Source organism: Marmota marmota, unplaced genomic scaffold (assembly GCF_001458135.2).
Source record: "Marmota marmota marmota unplaced genomic scaffold, marMar, whole genome shotgun sequence".
Classification (NCBI taxonomy): domain Eukaryota; kingdom Metazoa; phylum Chordata; class Mammalia; order Rodentia; family Sciuridae; genus Marmota; species Marmota marmota.
In genome coordinates, this window is record NW_025999944.1 from 7,276,769 (window position 1) to 7,291,931 (window position 15,163).

Genomic DNA, 15,163 nt, shown 5'->3' on the forward strand with positions numbered 1-15,163 from the left:
CTGAAAGCCCAGCCTACCCCAGAACAATGGTTATCCTTTGTGCCCCTAGGCTTTATAAGTATGATAAGGTATTATCTTGTCCTCTGCATCCTGAATCTTTGGAGTTCTCTTGCCAGATTTTTTAAGTAAGAAGCAGAAAGTCACATGCTTTATGTTGTTTTGATTGGCACTTACAAATTAAAAAACTGAATTCATCTTTTCTTCTCTAATTGGAAGAACAATAGAACAGAGACCACTGAAGGTAAATTATTCTCTGGATGAGCTGAGGCAAGTTGTTTCCTCTTGTCTTGCAGAAAGTTTCTAATCTGAAAAACTAGCCCCCCATTTCCTAAAGTCCATGAGGTTGGAGAGAATTGAAATTGGCAGCTGTCTAACAAACAGGAGCTGAGATTTTTGTGAAGTAGAACTAATTTACCAGTATATGCACATCTTGGTACCTCCTTGGACTGAGGGTCACAACCAAAAGGGTGCTTTGTCCCTCAAAGCTGAGATTCCTTTCTTTTCCTCCTTAGAGTGCGCCGACGTCATATCTTGCGTGGACCCTGACCCTCTCTCCATGTGAGGGGACCAGCACCGGCGCCTGGGCACACAATTACACTCAGTTCCTAGCTCAATGGCTGGCAAGGGGACCAGGGCTGGGTGCTTCTGATTCATTCCCAGAGTGGTTTTCCTGCTCCCAGAATGAATCCATCCATTCATCTGAGACTGGAATTCTCAGTAGGGGAAGAGACCAGAGTGACGTAGAGACATCATGGGAGGCTGATGCCCAAGGTCAAGTTCACCAAGTACATGGGCTATGCCAGCCATAGTTAAATAAGGCCTAGGGGCACATGGCCCATGGTCCCCAAAGGGTAACCATTGTTCTGTTATAGGCTGGGCTTTCAAAATGTCACAGTGAGAAATGTCCAATATTGATGCCCTATGCACACTGTGGACTTTACGTGAAGATTGAGAAGGTTTTGTTCTCTGCTTCCTCTGTGCAGGCAGCCCGCCCACCCAGTTTATTTAGTGGGTACCTGCTGCCTTACTGCATTATCTACCCATTTGCCTTTCAGCAAGACAACTCAGTGATCTCTCTTACCAGGAAGAAAGCATTCAATATTCACATCTTAGATCACTGATTCATATCTTGACCCCAAGCCAAATGCTTTCCCCTCCCTCTCCCCCCTTTTCTCTCTTCCTTCCTCTCTCTCTCCCTTCCTCTTCTCTCTACTTTTGTATGTTTGTCTTTATTATGGAATGGTGAGAGAATTAAGTAGAATTAAGTGTAATGATCTTAATCTAATTTAGCTGTCTCCAGGAATAGTAGCCTTCCCTGGAACCATATACCTAGATGATCTTATGACAAGAAAGAACACGGGAGGAACTCTTCCTATATCTGGGGGTCTGGTAGTTTGAGAAAGAAGGAAATTAGAGGAAGTACAGAAAAGTTTGGGAGGTAGAGTGCTGTGTTCAGGTTCTGGTTTGGCTGCTCACTGTGGCCCATCAACCTTTCTCTGTGTAGCATGAAATAGATAACCCAAGCACACAGTCTGCTGTCCTAGTGGCAGAGTTAAAAGAATGGAGTCTGTCTGCAGATGGTAATCCCTTTCTGAATATAGGCTCTAGTTTGCCCCTTAAATTTGGGTATTCCCCAGGTTTGGTCTGCAGCTCCCAATCCACCCTGCAGTCCTGAGGGTAAACAACTGATATTCTACTGCAGATTGTGTTGCTAAGGTGGGGTGTTCTGTAGGTTAGGTGTAGTAAATGCATTTCTCATTCAAGATCTTTTTATCTTAACAGTGGGTTTATTAGGGTGTAATCCCATCATATGTTGAGGAGCATCTGTGTAATGTGATGCATGTAGATGATTCTCAACAAATATTTGCTAATTTAATGCTTATTAAACATTTACAGTATTCAGAGGTCTCTGTTAAGTGTTGGGAAGGCATTTGAAAGATTATGAGTCAGACCCTGTCTTCAGCCAGTGTCTGCAAAGTGCTAGGGAGTCCAAGGAAGGACATCTGATCACTGAATGTCAGCATGGTTTCAACAAGAAGGACTTCAAGTGGGAGATAGAATTTTAACTGGACTGTGATTTATCAAGCACATACCGTTTCCATGGCGAATGAGAGAGGGATCTGGCTACCAGAATGGCATGGAAAAGGTGTGTGCAGAGAGATGTATTGAGAGTATTTGGCGCAGACAGTCAGGAGGCCAGTTTGGGTGCAGTGAATAATGGTTGAGCAGAGGCTTCATTGGTGAGAATTGGCATTCTTAGCTTGGGGCACATTTATAGTGCTTTCAGTTCCATGCTGAGAAATTGAAATTGAGCCTGGCCTTTGGAAAATTGAAGGTTCTTGAGCAGGAAAGTGGCTTAACAAAAGAAATGATTTATTCAGATTATTTGGCAGTAGCCTGTGGGACAGCTCAGAAAAGAGAAAGAAAGGAGCCAGGGAGGCCAACTTGGACCAAAACTTCCAAAAAATTTTGAGCACACTTGCGGTTAGAAATATCTTTGGACATTACAACTCACATGCATGCATTTCAGTATATGTGCAATATACCCTAGTATGTTCTTTTTTGTGTGTTTTAAAGAACAACTCACCTCAGTTACTTTTATGACTACCTTTGATATGTGTATATAATGGAATAATGTAGGTAGACTAAGTGATCTGTGTGCCCTGGCTTCAAAAACCAGCACTTGGGCGGGGGTGGGGGGGGGGCGCAGAAGCTATGTGATACTGTTCTGCATGGACCCCAGTTAGAAAAATAACTATTCAAACTAGAAGCTAGCTTTTGATTCCAGCTAGCTAAAGATAGTGTTGTTAGTTTGGTTGCTTTTGAAGGGTTAAAATGAGAAATCCAGAGGGGTAGTTGAAAAGAACATTTATCCAACACTTTCCAGAAAAGAAAACCATAGGGACAAAAACCCATACAAAGACTTCAGTCTCATTGAAGTTCTGACTCTATTGCTTAAAGATAAGACCTGAAGCAAGTATGGCTTAAAGTTTGAATTTGACAAAGCCATTTGGTAGATCCGTGAATAGTTACTATATATTCTCTATAACTTTTTGAATGTTTGCAGTATTTCATACTTTTTTATTTTTTTGATCATCACTAGGGCAGACCTCACTTTCCATCGCATGAGAATGGTTGCCCTCTGGCCAGGGCCCGCGATGATATAGGGAGGGACCAAAAGTCTGTTTCCATCCTCAGCCCTGCTCCTTTTACCTCCTGCTTCCCAAGGGCCAAACTTTCAGCGGAGAAGAGGGAAAGGGTAGTGTGGGAGCTCTTCATCAGTTCCTGGGGGTAGGAGACTGAAGTGAGAGTGAGATTAGAGAGAATGCCTTAGAAGTGGCACTGCTGGTCTGGTGCTCTCAGAGTTCCACCTGGGCACTGTGAGCCTATGGGTGGAAATGAGGCCATCTGAGCTTTTTCTCTTGCTTGCTGAGTAAGCAGAGCAAGCCTGTCAGCTCCGAATGCCTTATGTTTTCTTCTTATAAAATGGGGAAACCCGTTTCCTACCCCTGAAGTCTTAAAGATTAGAATAGAATAGGTGACAACTTGTCTGTCAGATACTAAGAGTCTCCTGCCTCCTTGAATTTCTTGTCCTCCAGGTGTTGCTGCAGCAGCCTTCACATTTCTGTCACAAATTCTTCCACTGTTCAGGAGGAAGTCACCACTCAGGTTTAAACAGTTGTATAACTTGGGCCTGGTTATGATGCATTATGGAATGGGACAGCTGCTTGTCCTTAAAACAGAAGAAATAGTTTCAGATTTCCTAACCATTCACTGCAGTATACTTATCTCTTTGTGACTCAGTGCAGTCACCCCTTCTGGGCCGTGGTGTGATCTTCCTCACCAAAATACCCTCCCCCACCCTCACAGCAAATCCTTACAGACCACTTACTGAAGCTTGGGTGCTGTTTTAAGCATTAAACTCTTAACCTTCACAGAGACCTTGTAGAGTTAAGTAGATTTTCATCCCACTTCATAGACGAGGAACCTGTAACCTGGCAAGGCGAGGGAACTTGTCTTAAGTCTCAAGCCAGTGATCAGCAGAGCTAAGATTTTAACCCCAGCACTATGGCTCTGGAGTCCATCTTCATCCAGTGAAGTATAGGAGGGGACCACTTCAAGTGAACTGATGTATCAGAAGCATAGGATCTGGCAATAGTAGATGCTCAATAAATGGTCACTTTAATTAGAATGTCCCCTGACTCTCACATGACTTAACATCGTGTGATTCATTCTGTCTGCTTTTCAGAGGGCATCCTGGGGAGCCATGGGGAAGAAGGGATCACAGCTGAGCCCAAGGATTGTTCTGGTCACAGTAACAAGTCAGCCAAGTCACAGAGTCATGCCTTTTATTTTTAAACACACATGCACCCCTCCTCGGACTGATGGCAGGTCAGGGTCATGTTCCATGTGCTCTGGTTTTGGATCCAGTTAATTAGGCCAGAGGCTGTGGTCATGGGCACTGAGATGAATGGTTTCAGCTCAGGTCACTGCCCCTCTGAGGGGGTCTCTTATGTCCTCGATCAGACTGAACTTTCCCTGGCCCTTGGCATTGCGGCTAGCTGGCCCTTCATCTGGAGAGGATGGATCCAACAAGCAGCTGTTCCACCGGAGCCAGATGACTACATAAGCCCTGCCTGGCCCTGGCCCTCCTGCTTTCTCTCTCAGATTTTTAAGGTGGCAGCCTCATAGGGCCTGAGACCAGAACAGGTGGCAGCCCGAGGACAGAGCCACAGAAGGACTGGGGGGGGGGGGGGCGGTCCTGTCCTTGTAGCCTGCAGAAGCTGCTGCCTTTCGCCCACCTTCCTGCTCTTGCCGAGACAGTGACTCAGGCCCAGACCACTCCCTGGGGAGCCAGGATTTCAGCCACTATCAACCACCGCCCACTCTTGCTCAGCCCTCCCTCCCTTCTCACCTCCCTTACCTCCCCCAGCAGTGTGCATCTCTTGCCCAGCCAGAGATATCAGAAGGGTACCGGGCAGAGGAGACTGAGTCACTTCAGGGCTCTTTCCCCCCCAGGCCGAGACCAGACTCACGTTCACTAGAAACAAATTCTGGAAGCCAAGTGAAGACAGGGAAGCATGTCAAGCTATTAACCTCGCTCCACTCTTCTTTGTAATGGGAGTGGAGGACTCTCCCAAGAAGGCAGGGATGGAGAGATCTGCCGGGGTGACCAGGGGATCCCCACCCAACTGCCATCTGGGTCTGCCTCTTGTCTCTGCCTCTGCAGTAGAGGGGGTGAGGAAACAAAAGATTGAGAAACCCAGCAAATTGAAAATGCAAAAGAGCTGTTTTTGTAAATAGACATTACACAAGAGCAGGAGCATTTTTGGAAAGGTTTTACTGAGACAGACAGAATTAGCCAACTGGCATCATGCTGCTAATAGAGATATTTACTGTTTGAAAAAGTATATTTGTAGCTTTGGAGAACATCCTGTTGACTTTTCTTTATTGTGAAAGAAAATAGAATCTTTTCCCCCCTTTCCCTCTGTACACACTGAACTTTTTTTCTTTCCTAAGGTGGGGCATATTAGGGGCTGAGAGAACTGTTTTCTCCACTTTGTTGCTGAGACTAAAATATCCCTTCTCCTGCCCTCTGGTGCTGATGTTTCTGGAAAAGCAAGCAGAACCAAGAAGGACTCCTGCTCTGGAGGCAGAGACCAGAACCCTCCTGATTTCTCCTAGAGATTCTCTGGGGAGCAAGCCCCGTCTTCTCACTGGACCTCTGCTTACCCCCACCTGCCCTGCACAATGCCACAGGGAGAACACTGAAGAAAGCTGGGAGAAGGAGGAGCAAAAGTCCTGCAGCCTCATGGTCCTCCCTGCCCTTGAGGACCATGAGTGGTGACCTGTGTGACCCAGCAGTGCCTGGAGATACTGCTATGCTGTCACTCTTGCTGCAGCCCTCAGAAGCAGCAGCTGTTTCCTAGGGAGTCCCACATGCCAGCATGACTTGAACCACAGGGCAGGAGAGACGTGGAGCCTGGTAAAGTGTAGTTGGGTTGCTCTTTTCTCCTGCCTTCTCCGTGCCACCTCTCACTCCACTTCATTTCAGTGGCAGAGAACCTGCTCTTTCCATCAGGGCACCTACTCCAGTTGTCTGGTAATGTGTCTGACAGTGAGATGTGTCTGGCAGCCTCGGAATAAACCCAGGAGACTCCTCTCCCTTCATATATCCTCTTTAAAACATTTCCTGTTGACCCGTGCTCCAAGAACTTGTCCAGGCTCTACTTTTGAAGGCGGAGGCCAGCTCTGTTTTCTTGGTCTGCGCTACATGTGCTGTTCCTCAACCCAGCTGACTGGGGTTTGATCACATGGGAATTAGGAGGCCAAAGACATGGATGTTACTTTTGTTGGCTCTTTATGTAGCCTTATCTAAGAGTAGCTTTTTTCAGGAACTTTAAATCACAGTTTGGTGTTTTTCAAGGCCCTAGAGCAATGCACTTATTTTACTCATTCATTTAATTATTCAGTGCTTTCTATGTGCATAAACTGTAGTAACTGTAATCTCCATGAAATCATTAAGTCTGTCTTGTTCATCCTGATGTCTGTAGAACCTAGCACAGTGCTTGGCACAAAAGTGGTCTTTGATAAATATTGATTAATTATTGACCCATGAAAAGACTGGCAGTTGGGGCTGGGGATGTGGCTCAAGCGGTAGCGTGCTCGCCTGGCATGCGTGCGGCCCGGGTTCGATCCTCAGCACCACATACAAACAAAGATGTTGTGTCCGCCGATAACTAAAAAATAAAAATATTGAAAAAAAAAAAAAAAAAAAGACTGGCAGTAGCACTGTGCCTAGTACAAGTGCTTTGCCAGGGTCACAAAGAAGCATTATATTCATTCCCTGCCTTTGAGGAACTAGGTATCATAATCAGAAAGCAAGACATAGACACCTCAAAGTTAATTAGCCTGTACCCTTTGCCAAGCAGAGTCACTTCAGTAATGAAAGGATGGCTTGATATTGGGAAGTATATTTGCACAGTTTATCACAGTGATGGGTCATAGGAGAGAAAACTGGTCACCTACATGCATACTGAAAAGCAGAAATGCAATCTTTGTTCTTGAACTTCTTGGACTGTATAGGTCAAGCATGGAGGTATGGTAGCTGGTGTCAGGGCAAATGTACCAGCAAGATAAAATGAATAGAAGTCCTTAAAATAAAAAATTCTGTGGAATGTCCCTAACATGGATAGGGATTAAAATTCCATGGACTGCATCTAAGATGTGTAGAACTAAAAATTTTACATATAGATGTTACTTTGGGATCTTAATATTTAATAAAATAAATGTAGAGACCTGTATGAAAAAAACCTTAAAACCAAGGGACATAATAAAAAGACTTAAATAAGCAGAAAGATATATTATATTCTTAAATGAGTAAGCCTAATATTTGTAAAGATGTAGGGTCTTTTTTTTTCACGCATGTGTGCGTGCGCGCGCACACACACACACAGAGCTATAAATACAGTGCATTTCCAGAACTACTAAACATATTTATGGGGTTTGAGTGGGGAGCAGGGGACACATAAGATGATTTTGAAATTTATCTTGAATTACAAAAGAAAATAGCCCAGAAATTACCTAGAAAGGAGGGATTCACTCTACTAGGTATTAGGAGCTTTTTTAAATCTAAATAATCTATGTTATTGGCAAAAGAGTCGGTTGGTTTATGATATGGAATAGTAGAAGTATTTAACACTGATAAAATGGTTTTTCAAAGTTTTTTTGTTTGTTTTGTTTTGTTTTGGGGGCAGGGTTTACCAGGGATTTAATTCAGGGGCACTCAACTACTGAGCCACATCCCAAGCCCTATTTTTAATTTTTAATTAGAGACGGGGTCTCATTGAGTTGCTTAGTACCTTGCCATTGCTGAGGCTTGCTTTGAACCCACAATCCTCCTGCCTCAGCCTCCTGAACCACTGGGATTATAGGCGTGTGCCATCCCACCTGAATCAAAGGTATTTTTTAAATAGTATTAAAACAACTGGTATTCATGCACTCCAAATAATTTTTGAATTCAGTGAAGATTTAAATATTTTTTAAAAATTAAATTAATATGTAAATGGAAGGAACACAGAAGAGTCAAAATAATCTCAACAAAGAACTACAAAGTTAAAGGAATCACTCCCCAGTATTAAAACTTACCTTAAAGCTACAGTAATTAATATATTGTGGTACTGGCACAAGTCACTGGAACTATAGGCATGCACCACTGCACCTGGCAGAAATTTTTAATAAAACAAGTGAGAAATTGCTGACTCAAGAGAGTTAGAACTATACGAAGGATACTTTTTTTAGTATCTTTAAATTTATTTAAAAACTAAAAAATTTGATTCTAAAATGGAATACAGCCAGGTGTGTGATGCACACCTGTAATCCCAATGACTCAGGAGACTGAGGCCAGTCTCAGCAATTTAGCAAGACCCTATCTCAAAATAAAATTTAAAAGGGCCAGGGATGTAGCTCAGTGGTACAGTGCCCCTGAGTTCAATCTTTAGTACAAAATAAAGAAAACTTTAAAAATGGAATACAAGTTGTAAAGTGAATGAAGTACAAGTGATAAAGGTGAGCATTTAAATCAGTAGAAATCAGTCTGAAATCAAGCAAAGCATAACAGCATTTTTCAAATGGTCCCAAAAGCTACTAATCCATTAAGAGAATAAGATCAATTTTAAGTAAGAGTGATGATTGTTTGATAATGCATTAATGAAGAGGAGGAACAGATCATATGAAAACACTGATAAAACATTGAAATTTCTGGTAGATTTAACATTAAAGACATAACAAAGATAATAGAACTCATGATATGCCCTCCTACAAGGACATCAATGACAAACTGGTTACTGTCATTAATAGAGAGCATTGAAGATTAGTCACTGTACAAAAAATCTTGAAATGTGCCCTGAAATCTTATAGTTTGTTTGTGAAAGAAACATGAGATTTTCCTAAATTTTACAACAATCCCAAAATTTATATTTATACATTACCAGTGAGCTAGAAAAAAAAGCTTTTCTAAACTGTCAGTAGTGGAAAACAAATTTCAATCAACCATACTAGAGGAAAGACTGAATTATCTTTCTTTTCACTCAAGAAAATTATGCTACCAGCTCTGTCACGTGCAGAGGCAATAAAAGACTGCGGCAAAAAATGTAGGGGTAAAAATATAGAGGTGTGTCAGGCAGATGATTAATAAAAATAATAGGTTATTTTTGACTTTCTGATGTTTGTGTCATTTGTTCACTTTTAAAGATTATTTATTAAGCTTTTTTATCCATTTAAATTTTCATCTTAATATCTATTTTTCTATTTATTATTTGGCACTCTTTTTATTTATTTTTTTGCAGTACTGGAGATTGAACCCAGGACCCCATGAACACTAGGCAAGCATTCTGCCACTGAGCTACAACCCCAGCCCTTGTATTCTTTTTCTTTAAAGAGACCTGCAAAATTTTATAAGCTTCAGACCCACAAAACAGGGACCTACCTCTGAGAGAAGCACAGATGATGGTAGGACTACCATGGTGAAGTCATGAGGATGAAGTGACTATGGCATGAATTTCCAAGACACAGCCCTTCCCCTCCCCCAACACACACACACACACACACACACAAAATCTTCCACTTGCTGAGCTCCCAGAACACTTTGCTGGGCTTTTATTCCCAAGGCAAGAGATTAGGTAGAGTCTTCTCTAAGGAATTTTACCTTCCAGGAGAAAAGACTAGGAAGAGACTGACATCAGGGAGTTGCTCCCAAAGTGTTTGGCCAGACCACTCTACACAATAGACCAGCTTTATTCATGTGCTCACAGTTGCTAGTTAGATTTCTTTCATCACCCAGTCTTATATGTGAGCAGGCAACCAAGAAGTGCTGTACACCCTCAGAAAGCATTTAATATAAAAAAAAGATTAAATAATAAAAAAAAAAACAGCTTGGAGAGAAACTGAGACTATAAAAAGAGAAGAAACTTCTTTTTAAGCTGTAATTAAGATCCTTAGCTAAGACATCTGTGAAATAAAAACAGGATACCATAAAAGAAGAAAGGGACATTCTGAAAATTAAATAGAACTCTTAGAAATTAAAGGTCTGGTAGTAAAATTTAAAAAAATAATATATAGTAAAAAACATGTGAAAACTTCAGCCTTGGCATTCCAAGGCATTATGGTGGTGGTTATTAGGCTGGGTTACAATATAAGACTGACCAGATGCTTTTTTATTAGCAAATGGATTTCTTTTGCCTAATGCACTGAATTGAATCCATCTCGTTGGGATTAAAGTCATGATTTTTTTTAATCTGATAGAAATGAATAAAACTCATTTTTTTTCATTTAGAAAATGAAAGTAGTAGAAGATGAAATGTTGAGAAACAGAGAGGACCAGCCAAGTAGGATCACCATCAAAATTAAAACAATATCAAAAGTAAGAAACAGGGGCTGGGGTGGTAGCTCACTGGTAGAGCGCTTGCCTAGCACATGTGAGGCACCAGGTTTGATCCTCAGCACCACATAAAAACAAATGAACAAAGGTATTGTGTCCATCTACAATTAAAAAATTTTTAAAAATTAAAAAAGTAAAAAAATTTGAAAAAGTAAAAAACAAAATGGAGAAGAGATGACAATTTTTTTATTTGTTTTTGGGTATTTTGGGTGTTACTGTTTTATTTTTTTGTTTTGTTTTGTTTTTGTACTAGGGATTGAACTCAAGGGCACTTTAACACTAAGCTACATGACAATCCTTTTTATTTATTTATTTTTTAATTTTTGAGACAGGGTGTTGCTAAAATGCTGAAGTTCCTGCCTCGGCCTCCCAAGTTGCTGGGATTACAGGTGTGCACCATTCTGCCCAGCAATAATTTTTTTTTTAATCCTAGAACTAAAGATTATAAATTGCAAAATTATAACTCTCCTACTTAGTACAATGGATAAAACAGATACATCATTATAAGATTATACAACTTCAGGATGAACACAATCCTATAAACTCATATAAAGAAAATAAAAAATAGGCCACACACAAAGGACAGAAATCAGAGTGGCTTCAGATTTCACAACAGCACCAGAAGACTATGAAGCAGTGCCTTTGAAATCCTAAAAGAAATTATGTCCAGCCTATAATTCTATACCCAGTCAAACTATCCTGGTGGTAGAAAAAAAGAATTTTATGCAAAGTCTGAAAAAAAATTATCTTTCATACCCTTTTTTTCCACCAAAATGAGGAGTATATCAAGAAAGAGAAGATGGGAGATGGGCTAATGAGAAAAATGTCAAAGGCATCCCAGTAAGGATCATCATGAAGGGAGAGCCAGGCATGAGAGCTACACAGCAGGGACCAAGGGCAGACAGTCCTGCAGACAGTCCTGATGGGCAGGGCTGAGGCTCCAGTGGAGAAGCTTCAAGATGACCATGGGAGCAACTGAAAAGAATAAATATACCAGGAGTGGAGTCAGACAACAGATTGAATCAGGAATAAGTCCATAGACAAGAAAAGTAAAAAATATGCAGTGTTGTTAGTTACGTACTGCTTCATGACAAATGATCCCACGACTCTATGGCTCAAAATAACAATAGTTTCTGTTGGTTGGGAATTAGAAGTGACTTAGATGGGGGCTTGGCTGGGAAACCCTAAGGAGGTTGTTGTATACATGGGCTAGCACTGCAGGCTTCCTGTTTGACTGCCCTGAGCAACCCATTGGCTCTCACACTTGGTGTGAAAAACAGCACAATATCCTCATAATTGTTAAGTCAGGATATAACTATGGAAAGAGAGTGGAGGTAGCATCCAAAACTGTTTCTGTTTGGTCAAACCCTGTCTTCCACAGTAAGTACCCAGTGCTTAAAGCATAGTGATCAAGCCAGGCGCAGTGGTGCACACCTGTAATCCCAGCAGCTCAGGATGCTGAGGCAGGAGGATCGCAAGTTCAAAGCTAGCCTCAGCAACTTAGTGAGACCCTGTCTCTAAATAAAATATAAAAAGGCTTGGGGATACAGTTCAGTGGTTAAGCACCATGGGTTCAATCCCTGGTACCAAAAAAAAAATAAAAGCCATAGTGATCAAGAGGAAGTAATATGAGCATTTCTGTATAGAGATGCAAATGTGAATGCCAAAAGCAAATAAAACAACTGAGTTGAAATGGCTGTCTCAGGCAAATGAGGTTAAGGGGGCCTAGGGACTAATGTGTTAACTTAAACTTTGTTGCCTTACTAAACTATGCATATGTGTAACTTTGGTAAAAGTAGAACTTAGATCAGTAGCAAAACACTCCTGTTTCCTTAACTTTTAAAAAGGTATTTAAATATTCACGTGTATATATGTATACAAATACAGGTACACACTGAGATTCAGGATATTACTGCTTACTTTCTCCTTTGTGGGGATGATTATGTTTGTGTTTTGTCCTTTCAGTTTTTCCATGTCTTCCAAGTTTTTAACACCAATCAGGTGTTGTTTTTGTAATAAAAAAAAAAAGGAGGGGGGGTTGATTTATTTTTACAAAAAGTCTACTTGCCTCAATTTTTCTCTCTGCAAATTGTAAAAAAATATAATGAATTCTACTAAAACATTAACCATGGTCATCTTTTAGATATGAGATTATTATGACTGGGTTTTTTTCTTCTCCTCCCCCCACCCATCCTCTTTTTCTATATCCTCAAGTTTTCTCTCATGAGCATGTTTTATTCTTTGAAGGGATAAAACTGTAAAAGGCTATTTAAGCAAGACTGTAGACCTGAGAATAACGTGAAGTGAGTCAGGAGGAGGAAAGGTGTTCTGTTTGGGTGGTATGGCCATGTCCCTGTTTCCCTGTATAATTAAACTATCCTGATGATGACCACTCAAAAATGTCCCTCTCTGGACCAGGTATGGTGGCACATACCCTCGATTGCAGAAACTCTGGAGCCTGAGGCAGAAGGATCACAAGATCAAGGCCTGCCTCAGCAGCTTAGCAAGACCCTGCCTCAAATTTTAAAAAGAACTGGAGGTATAACTCAACGGTAGAATACCCCTGAGTTCAGTCCTCAGTACTAGAAAAAATTTAAAAAGTCCCAATTTGGAACAGAAAGTTTTAGAGTCTAAACCTGAAGGATTAACAAATGGCCATGTGCCTGAGTCAGAGTAGTTGAATTGGGTGATTGAGAAAGAAGGCTGAAAGGAAGGTTGAGACCATAATACAGAGGCATGTTGAAAGCTAATGCAAGTTCTTCCACCGACCCCAGGGCTGGAGCAGGAAATGTACAAGATGAACCTGGAGAAGCTCCTAGTTAAAGTGAGGAAACTGAGGGGAGGGGTGGGAATTATACTTTCTTTACAAATTTTCTGAATATAAAATTTCTACGTTTATTTTTCTTTTAAAAAATAAAGGTGTTCTGCCAGATAGATGGCTTTTGGGCTATGAGGTAAGAAATAATCAGACTAGCCTGATAAAATTATATGTGATTGTCAGAGCTGCAGTGGAAATATAAGGAGCAGCCAGCTCAGTCTGTGTGGTACATGTCACCTCTTTGTGCAAAGCCCCAGTTCCAAACAGTGCTCTTCTCTTTCATTTCCAGTCTCTTAAAGAACCATGAGCACCTTCTGATCCCATGGTACTTTAAGACTAAGCATTTTGATCAAATACATCTAAGAAATCCATGTGAAAAGAGTATGGAACTGTGAGTGGCAGAGAGAAAATGGCCAGAAGTCAGGGTCCCTGGTGGTTTTCTTCCTGGTTTTCTTATAAACCAGCACAATGACCCTAGGATAGTCATTGAACTTCTCTGGATCTGCTTCCTTGTCTACAAAATGAGAGGGTTGAACAGAAAAAAAAAAAAAAAATTCTATGGTGACTTGCAGTTCTAAAAATACTGTGATTCTAAATTAAGATTTAGAGAGAAGCTGTGGCACTACAAATAATGGAAACTAAGTTCTGACTTTCTTGGTTCCTGGTCTGCAGGTAATGTAGACTCCAAGGATTCTTCAGGATTCTCATCCCACTCCCCACATTCTAGAATGAGATTCTGTCTAGATATGTGGAACAGACCAGCTGTTGTAACTCCTTTGTTTCATAGTTGAAGAAATGACTCCAGAGTGATTGTGATTTGTTCAAATCACAAAGCTAGTAAGGCAGAGACCAGGTTTTCTGCCTCCTGGTTAGAACTCTGTACACTGCAGCAGGCCTCCCACAGAACAGGAGCCATCTTTTTACAAGGCCACCAGGACCTCATTTGCACTGTCTCCAAAATGGCCCTTGAGGACAGCTGTTCAGCATCCATCAACTCCAGTCCCTGAATTGTGGGGAAAGAAACCAGGGGCCTGCAGAGAGGACTCATCTTAGCTTGAACCTTTTTTCTTTGGGTTCAAGAAAGGGAAACAGCAATTTCGATTTTTCTTCCCTAGCTTCCATAGTTTACCTTTCCTTTCTGGTAATTGCATAGCCTGAGATGATTAGTTTACAGAAGCCACGTGAACCAGTCAGCCCCCAAAGGGTTAACACTCCCAAATTATGGGGCTGGGTTAACAATAAACAGGATGTCCTCCAGAAATTAAATTTAAACCTCTGTGACTCAGGCTGCCCATCCCCTCAACTGGCTTGTTGTCTGGGGTTATTATCGGTAGTTAATTATACCGTTGGGTGTAGCAGCAGTGTTGGTCAGTTTGGGCTAAATGCAAGCAGGCTCTGGGACAAGGGGGCGTGAGTGGAAGGTAGGATGGGGCCGATGGAATGGAAGGTTCGGATGCAGAGCCTCTACCTGTACCCCACAGCTTCTAGGAGAGCCGTGGGAGAAGCCAGCTTTGGCCCCTTCCAGCTGCTTCCAGGGATTCCCTCACTTCCTACCTGCCACTAGGTGAGGCAGTGGCACTCTGTTCCTGTCACTACTGGGTTGTACTGTGTTGGCTTTCCAACTTGGCCATAGTTCTCTTCTTGGGCTCAATAGAATCAGAATTTTCAGTATCTGGAGGAAACTTCTAAATTTTCTAGTTTGCTACACTCATTTTACAGAGGAGGAAAGTAAGTCTCAGTGTAGCAGTTAGCTGCCAAATGACAGCCTGCTTAGGGAGGTGGACCAAGTAGTTGCTCCTCGACTCAAGTCCTACCCCCGTGACCTTCCTTCCCTTAGGCCAGGCTTCTTCCAGGTTACAGTGGGTACTCTGAGGTGCAGAGCTTCTTAGTAAGTTTTGGGAAGACTC

The 15,163-nt window shown here is 41.7% G+C and overlaps 1 protein-coding gene across 2 annotated transcripts in view; it reads left to right on the top strand.

Moving 5' to 3' along the window:
* The window catches only part of Bin3 (bridging integrator 3), a 39,863-nt gene that overhangs the window by 1,627 nt on the left and 23,073 nt on the right, over positions 1-15,163 (top strand). The gene's annotated exons all lie outside the window — the stretch shown is intronic.